Source organism: Dryas octopetala, chromosome 9 (assembly GCF_963921425.1).
Source record: "Dryas octopetala chromosome 9, drDryOcto1.1, whole genome shotgun sequence".
Taxonomy (NCBI): Eukaryota; Viridiplantae; Streptophyta; class Magnoliopsida; order Rosales; family Rosaceae; genus Dryas; species Dryas octopetala.
The window spans coordinates 10,443,212-10,450,586 of record NC_141374.1 but is presented as its reverse complement, the minus strand read 5'-3'; positions in this window follow the sequence as shown (position 1 = coordinate 10,450,586).

Genomic DNA, 7,375 nt, shown 5'->3' with positions numbered 1-7,375 from the left:
ATGTGTTTGGTCTAGGCCCATAACCGAGCCGAGCCGACCGGATTCTTCGGTTGACCGAACATCGGTTTACCGGCTTTTCGGTCTCGGTCTCGGTTGCCGTGGAGGCTTACCGGAGGGGTTCGGTTCGGTCTTCGATTTAGGGGTTTCGGTTCGGTTACCGATCCGAACCCACCCCTAGATAAAATGTACCAAGCCTACCTTGCCTAACTCGGGTTTTGCTCATGATTTATATATTCAAGTATTCTCTTGCCATATTGTAAATCAATCGTTGCTTACTGTCTTGACTTTTGTCTAAATATGTGATTTAAATCATAATTAAACTTGTGATGTTATAAAATTATCTGATAAGATAACATTTTTCCATGTATTTATATATATATGGTATATCTTTTTCAAATTGACGCAGCGTAACAAGCAATTAAAAGAGAGTAGGGAAAATCAGCTTTAACCCTAAGAAAGAATCTGGAATCCACCAGAGAAATGAGAGAAATCTCAAGGTTTTCTGATTGAAAATAATAATAATGAATGTTACAAACAACCAAAAAGGTTGTTTAAATACGTTCAGAACCCTAGACGTTCGAAATTCAAAACGGAAATAAAAATGAAAATAAAGTGCAATTTAGGAAACTTATTCAAAAACACTAAATTGCTTATTTGAAGCCCTAAACAAAGGAATTTGGCCAAAATAGGTATATCATGGGCCCATTTCTGACACTGGGCCAGGCTGAAACTTGTTCATTTTCTTGGCCTTCTGGCGTTCGAGTTGTTGCATGAACCGTTCTGCCATTTGTTCTACATCACAAATTAACATAAAAGTACGTACATTGTAAAAAAAACACCAAGAAATAGATGGCGATTGGGGTGGGCACGATTTGGTTAATCGAACCGATATGGTCAAATCGATAACTAAATTGGTAGGTTCGGAATGGTAGGTAGTTTTACTAACCATAAGGCCCAAATCTGTTAAGGTTCTAATCATTTCAAAAGGCCCAAATTTCAAAAGGTTTTGAGGCCTCAATTTTTTGAATAATGGATTTTGGCATAATTTAGTTATGATCTAAACAAAGGCCCAAGGCTTTTAACACACACAAACCAACCTAATAACTTAGACCAAGTATTAAAAACCATAGTATTTTACTTATATTACCAAGTTTGGTTTAGTTATTTTAACTAAAACAGTGAGAAAAAACAATCAAAATTCAGTCTTTAAAATTAGTTCAAGTGGTGAGAGAAAATGATTTAATAATTTAGGAGTATTATAAATTAAGAGTTCAATTTCGTCCAATTAACCAAAAATTTTAGATATAACTTAAACCCCAACCAACTACCATTACAATTATTACCTACCTCTCGTATGAGATATTGTGGGCCTCACTCTAGGCCCATGCTGACTGTTTAGAACAATTTTAGGACCATTGAGCCAATATAGGTACTCAGCTAAGATGAAGTCTGAAGCTCAATGTGTCTGAAAAATGTATTGTCCAATGAGTTTTGGTAGAAAAATAGTCTATTCTAATTAACTTGGCCCATGGTCAATTACTTGTTAGGCCTGAAGCCTTTTAATTAAAATACTTTTTACCCTAACTGTCACCTCCAAACGCTCTCTTCTCTTTCCTCACTCCTATCTCTCTCAACCAAATATTTCCAAGGGTGCAGGTGGTGGCTCATGTGTTCCTCACAAGCCCACCACTCTTACCCCAGCCTCTTCCTTCTCCTTTTCTTCTTCGTTTATAGGATACTCTATTTTCTTTTTGTGAGAGCTTTTTCATCTCTTCATGTGAGAGTTTTTTCATCTCAATAAATGAGAGCTTTTCCGATCACTCTAGTTTGGTATATCTGTGGTGTTGTGCACTATCTGCGCATTGCGCAGCGACAGATCCTGTTTTAGCGACGCTTAGTTGCTCTGGCTCCGGTTCTTGTCACACAATGTAGGGAGGTCACTATGCTCGCCAGTACCGGTCCTATCGGTTACTACTGTCTGATCCGCCACCTTGGGCTATTGTCAGACTCGATTTAGAGATGTTGGTTGAATTGTGGACTCAAACACGACTAGTTCGCTAATTTCTATGGTGCTTCGCTGGCTTCGTTTGGCGACTGTAGTGTCTGCTCGATGCTGACATTACAAGATCAGAGTCTTATTCTGTTGTAAGCGTTTAGCTTTTTGGCCCTATTGTTGTAGGACTTCTTGCCATAACCTTGTATGCTCTCTGCATTTTTTGCTGTTTTAATGCAATGTTATTATTTTCTTAAAAAAAAAAAAAACTCTTGAATTAAAGTTCACGATATTTCAAATTTTCAAGACAATATAAAAATTTATCAGAGTTTTAGAACTCGAAATCATTCTAACATAGACATCAAAAACTTTTCACCAAAACACCAAAAAGATTAGGGCTAATTTCAGCAGTGATCCCTCGACTATTTCACGAGTGACACTTTGGTCCTTTAACTATTTTTTTAATTTCTAAGGTCCCCAAACTTTTCCACAAGTGACACTTTGGGCCATTTCGTCAAAACCGTTAAATATTCCGTTAATATATAAGGGTTTTTTTTTTTTCAAGAAGTGGTCCCTTAACTATTCTACAAGTGACACTTTAGTCCTTCAATTATTTTTTTTTAATATCTAAGGTCCTTAACTTTTCCATTTGTCTCATTTTAATTCAATCTCATCACTTTTGTTAGTATTCTATTTAAATTGCTAACATGGCAATTATGGGTCCCACAAATAAATACTTACATGGATAAAAACATAATAAAAAATATTAAAAAACAATAAAATAACACAACCACCCTACCTCCCTCCCACCAACCACCCACCCAATCCGCCACCGGCGGACCTTCCCTCTTTATCCTCCTCTCTCTCTCTCTCTCTCTCTCTCTCTCTCTCTCTCTCTCTCTCTCTCTCTCTCTCTCTCTCTCTCTCTCTCTCTCTCCCTACCCTTTCCCATATATCGTTCTAAGTTTCATAAGTTGGTTTTTATTTTTAGTTTTTAGAATTTGAATTGTTGGGGAAAAGAGGGGTGTGTGTGGTAGGGTAGGGTGGGGGTGATCTATTTTTTTTTTTTTTTGTTCCTTTGTTATATCATTGAATTATAATATTACTTTTTAAAGTTTTAAATTTTTTATTATGCTTTTAGCAGTCATTTATGGACCCACAACTGCAATGTCAACAATTTAAACGAAATACTAATAAAAATGGCAGGAATGACTAAAGTGAGACAAATGGAAAAGTGTGAGGACCCTAGAAATTAAAAAATTTAATTGAATGACCAAAGTGTTACTTGTATAATAGTTAAGGGACCATTACTAAAAACAAATTTATATATTGACGGATTATTTAACGGTTTTGACGGAATTGACTAAAGTGTCACTTATGGAAAAGTTTGAGGACCCAAGAAATTAAAAAAATAGTTGAAGGACCAAAGTGTCACTTGAAGAATAAGTAAAGGACCACTGCTGCAATAAATCCAAAAGATTATAATAAAAATGAGAAAAACAACTCAATTATACACACAATTAAAAAAAATAGTCTCTTGATATTTAATGTAGGAACACATAACACAAAAAAACTAGTAATAAAAAAAGTTGTCATAAAAGTCTTATAATTATCTAATTAAACTCAAAATATTCAACTTTATTAGAACATTTCCAACCTTTTTCTAAACCATTCCCCAAATTTAAATTCGAGAATCCTTTTCAACCCCGTGCTCTGTTCTATCTCCTCCACATTGAGAGTTGGTGGCACGATCCCACCCGAAATGGGTGCTCCCCTGAGCTAGGTCTCTTATATGAGGCTTTTGCCTCTTCCCCCTTTTTGTTTCTCCTTGCTCCTCAACTATTATTTCAATTTTACTCCAAAACCTGAACAAAGCCTTAACCATAGAATTTCTATGTTCTTTATTCGACTTCCCCTTGTTCTCCTTCTCCTATGCCTCCTCATTTCCCCCATGCTCTATATTCTCTTTATCTCTACCTTCCCCTGCTTTGTTACTCCTCCCCCTTTTTTGATTCAGCATCATGATTAGGCCTTTGCAGTGGCTTCTCCTAAATGCATGTTGTCGCATATCAATTGGAAGGTGTATAGAATCGTTTTGACTCGGGTGCGAGCACCACTTCTTTCCACAATCTATTTTAGGTTTTTCTTAGTTTCTCTTATTTTGGGTTTGTCTTGCTCACAGTTGTTCTTCGAGTGGTGGTTGTAGTTTCTCAACTATGTTTTTGTGTTCGATTATGGGGATGCTATCTTTTCTTTTGTGGGGATTATTGGTTTTGGAGTTTTTTGGGGATTGTCATTTTGGATCCTTCTACCTGAGTTGGGTTGCTGCCTTTGTGCTCATCAGTGGCGGCGTAGGTTTCGCGGCGGTGGCTGATGCTCATTTGTCTAGGATTAGGGTATTTTCCTTTTGTTATTTTGAGTCATGCGTACTATTGGGCCTTCTATTGAGTCATACATTTTGTCTATAGATGGGCCTAGTGGAAGAGGATGGTAAAACTGGATTATGTAGTTTTTTTTACTAATCTTAAGAAAGTACCATTTACTTTATTAAGAGCTCGTTTGGGAGTGTTTCTATACGAAGCACTTTTACTCAGTAGCGCTTTCACTAGAAGCACTTTTGTTAGAAAAACATAAATTTTTTTGAAAAAAAATCTAACTGGTTCTTGTAAATGTACTTGGAAACGCTTCTTGAGGAAGCACCTACTAGGTGCTTCACCACGAAACGCTTCCAAGTGCTTTTATAACTAAAAAACGCTTTTAATTTTTTTTTTCTCAAATGCAAGCAAAAACGTTTTTAAATAGTTAAAAGCGTTGTTAAGTCTTCTAAAAGCACTGACAAACATGCCATAATTTTCACTGTAAATTTACTTTGATCTAATGAAGTTTCAATTTTGACAAAAAAACCAAAAAGCAAAAATTAAATTCGAGAGAAAATGGCATAAAACACAGCTCTAACTATTCCCTAAAATTTTAGGACAATATTTTCTCAAATTTGAGATTTTCCTAAAATTTTCTCCAATTCAAGTTAAATGGATGAAACTTCTCAAACTCTCCCCAAACCTTCAATACTCATATTTTAGACTAGAAATCCAAACACAAAAAATATTTAAAGAAAATTTCAACTTTAGCATTTGAGAGCCCTTCCACAAATCTAATTTTTTTTTTCTAACTTATCTTCAAATTGGAGAAAAATATAGAGAAAATATTGGAGATGCTCTTAATATTAGATCACTCTTGTAAATCATTGATTGTTGTGTCACATTTAAGACGTCAGATTAACACTATATACAGTCATGACTTTGTATTGAGCCAATTAACCCCAACACTATTAAGATCTGTGTTTATTACTTTACACATGACAAAACGAATCCGTCTAGGTAATTCAAGTTCTTATCCATGAGAGCTAAGGTCAAGGATTGGATTTCTATGATATGATTTATATCACGCATTTGGACCACCAACTTATCATCAATCTAACTTAGGGCTGCCCATTGGTTTGGTATTTACCGAACCGACCGATTACCGATCGAAATTTTTTGGTTTGGTAAATCAATTTTAACAAGCCGAAAATCGAAAATCCGAAACCAAAAAATTACCGAAAAAGTTGGTTTGGTTTTGGTAAAAACCGAAAAAAGTTGGTAAACCGACCGATTACCGAAAATTATGACCGTAAGCAACCGAATCGATTATTACCGAAAAAATCGAAATATATACCGAAAAATCTGAAACAATTTCTGAAATTTAGTTATATTTGTAATATTATTACATTAATAATTTAATATGGTTAGTATATGGTTATATATATTTATATGTATTATTATTACATTAATATGCTTAGTATATAGTTTATATAGTTTATAGTTTATAGTTTATATAGTATATAGTTTATAATACCATATAGTTTATATAACTTTACTAACTTTATATAGTATATAATTTATAACTCTATATAATATATAGTATTAAGTATAAACTACTTATATAATAATATTTTAATATATAATTTTAGTTATACTTATACCCTATATAATAAAATTATTAATTAGTATATAGTTTTAGACTTTTAGTTATAACGTATAGTTTTAGACACTTTACCTTATATATTATATTCTCTATAGTCTATACACTTTACCTTATATCCTAAACTTAAAAACTTAAAAGTTAAATACACTAAACTCTATTAAATATCCTATACACTATAATTAAAATTTAAAAATTAAAACTTAAAACCCAATTAAGCATACAATTTTAATTTCTAAACAATAAACTCTATACACTAAGTCTATTATTATTTATTAATTACTCTATAATGTTATATATACCTAACATTGTTTATGTATAAATATATAGTTATATATAAAGTTATAAAGTTATAAACTAATTAGTACTTAGTAGTTACTATAGTTTCATAGTATATAGTTTATAATACTATAAGACTATAGTTTATGTAATTAATAGTATATAATATAGTATATAGTTTATAATACTATAAGACTATAATTTATATATTTGATAGTATATAGTTTATATAATTTATAGTATATAGTTTATAATACTATAAGACTATAGTTTATATAATTTATAGTATATAGTTTATATAATTTATAGTATATAGTTTATAATACTATAAGACTATAGTTTATATATTTGATAGTATATACTACATAGTTTATACACTACAACAAAAATAGGATATAACAACGTTAATAAGACAACGTGCATAATGTTAATTGTTGAAAGCACTCATTAACAAGGTGCAATTAAATGCCCGTTGTGGTATACTATTATTAATCTTGGTATCACAACGTGCAGGTAATTCGTTCTTAAAAGCTTATACGGCAACACGGAGTGCATGTTGCAAATTTTTTCCACATATAACCACTTGTAATCGCTCGTTGTCATTTGTTCAGGAAAAAACAACGTTTTTTTGTTGTGGTGGATTATCTAGTAATGACAACGTGCATAAATCATTGTTATATCTAAAAATTATTGGCGCGGAAGGTAATATATTTGGCGCCTACAATATTTCAGCTCAAAGCCCAATAAACCAAACTTCAGGATTTTTTTTTATTCAAAAAAATTTAACGTTTGGGGAAAAGAGGCCAAACTTCTCAGACTAATCTCACTCTTCAGATCATTTTCTCTGAGTAATCTCACACTCCCTCACTCTTCAGACCATCCATTCCTTTCTCTTCCCTGCGCGTCTATTCTGGCAAGGTGAGGGTCTTCTATTTTACTTCATTTTCTTCTCTGTTTTAGTTTCTGACTTTGATTGATTTAGTCTCTGAGTTTAAATATTGGGTTTTAGATTATGGTTTTGATTGAGAAAACAAGAATGGGTCCATTTTTAGGATCTCTAAGTTTTAGTTTATGTGTTTGATT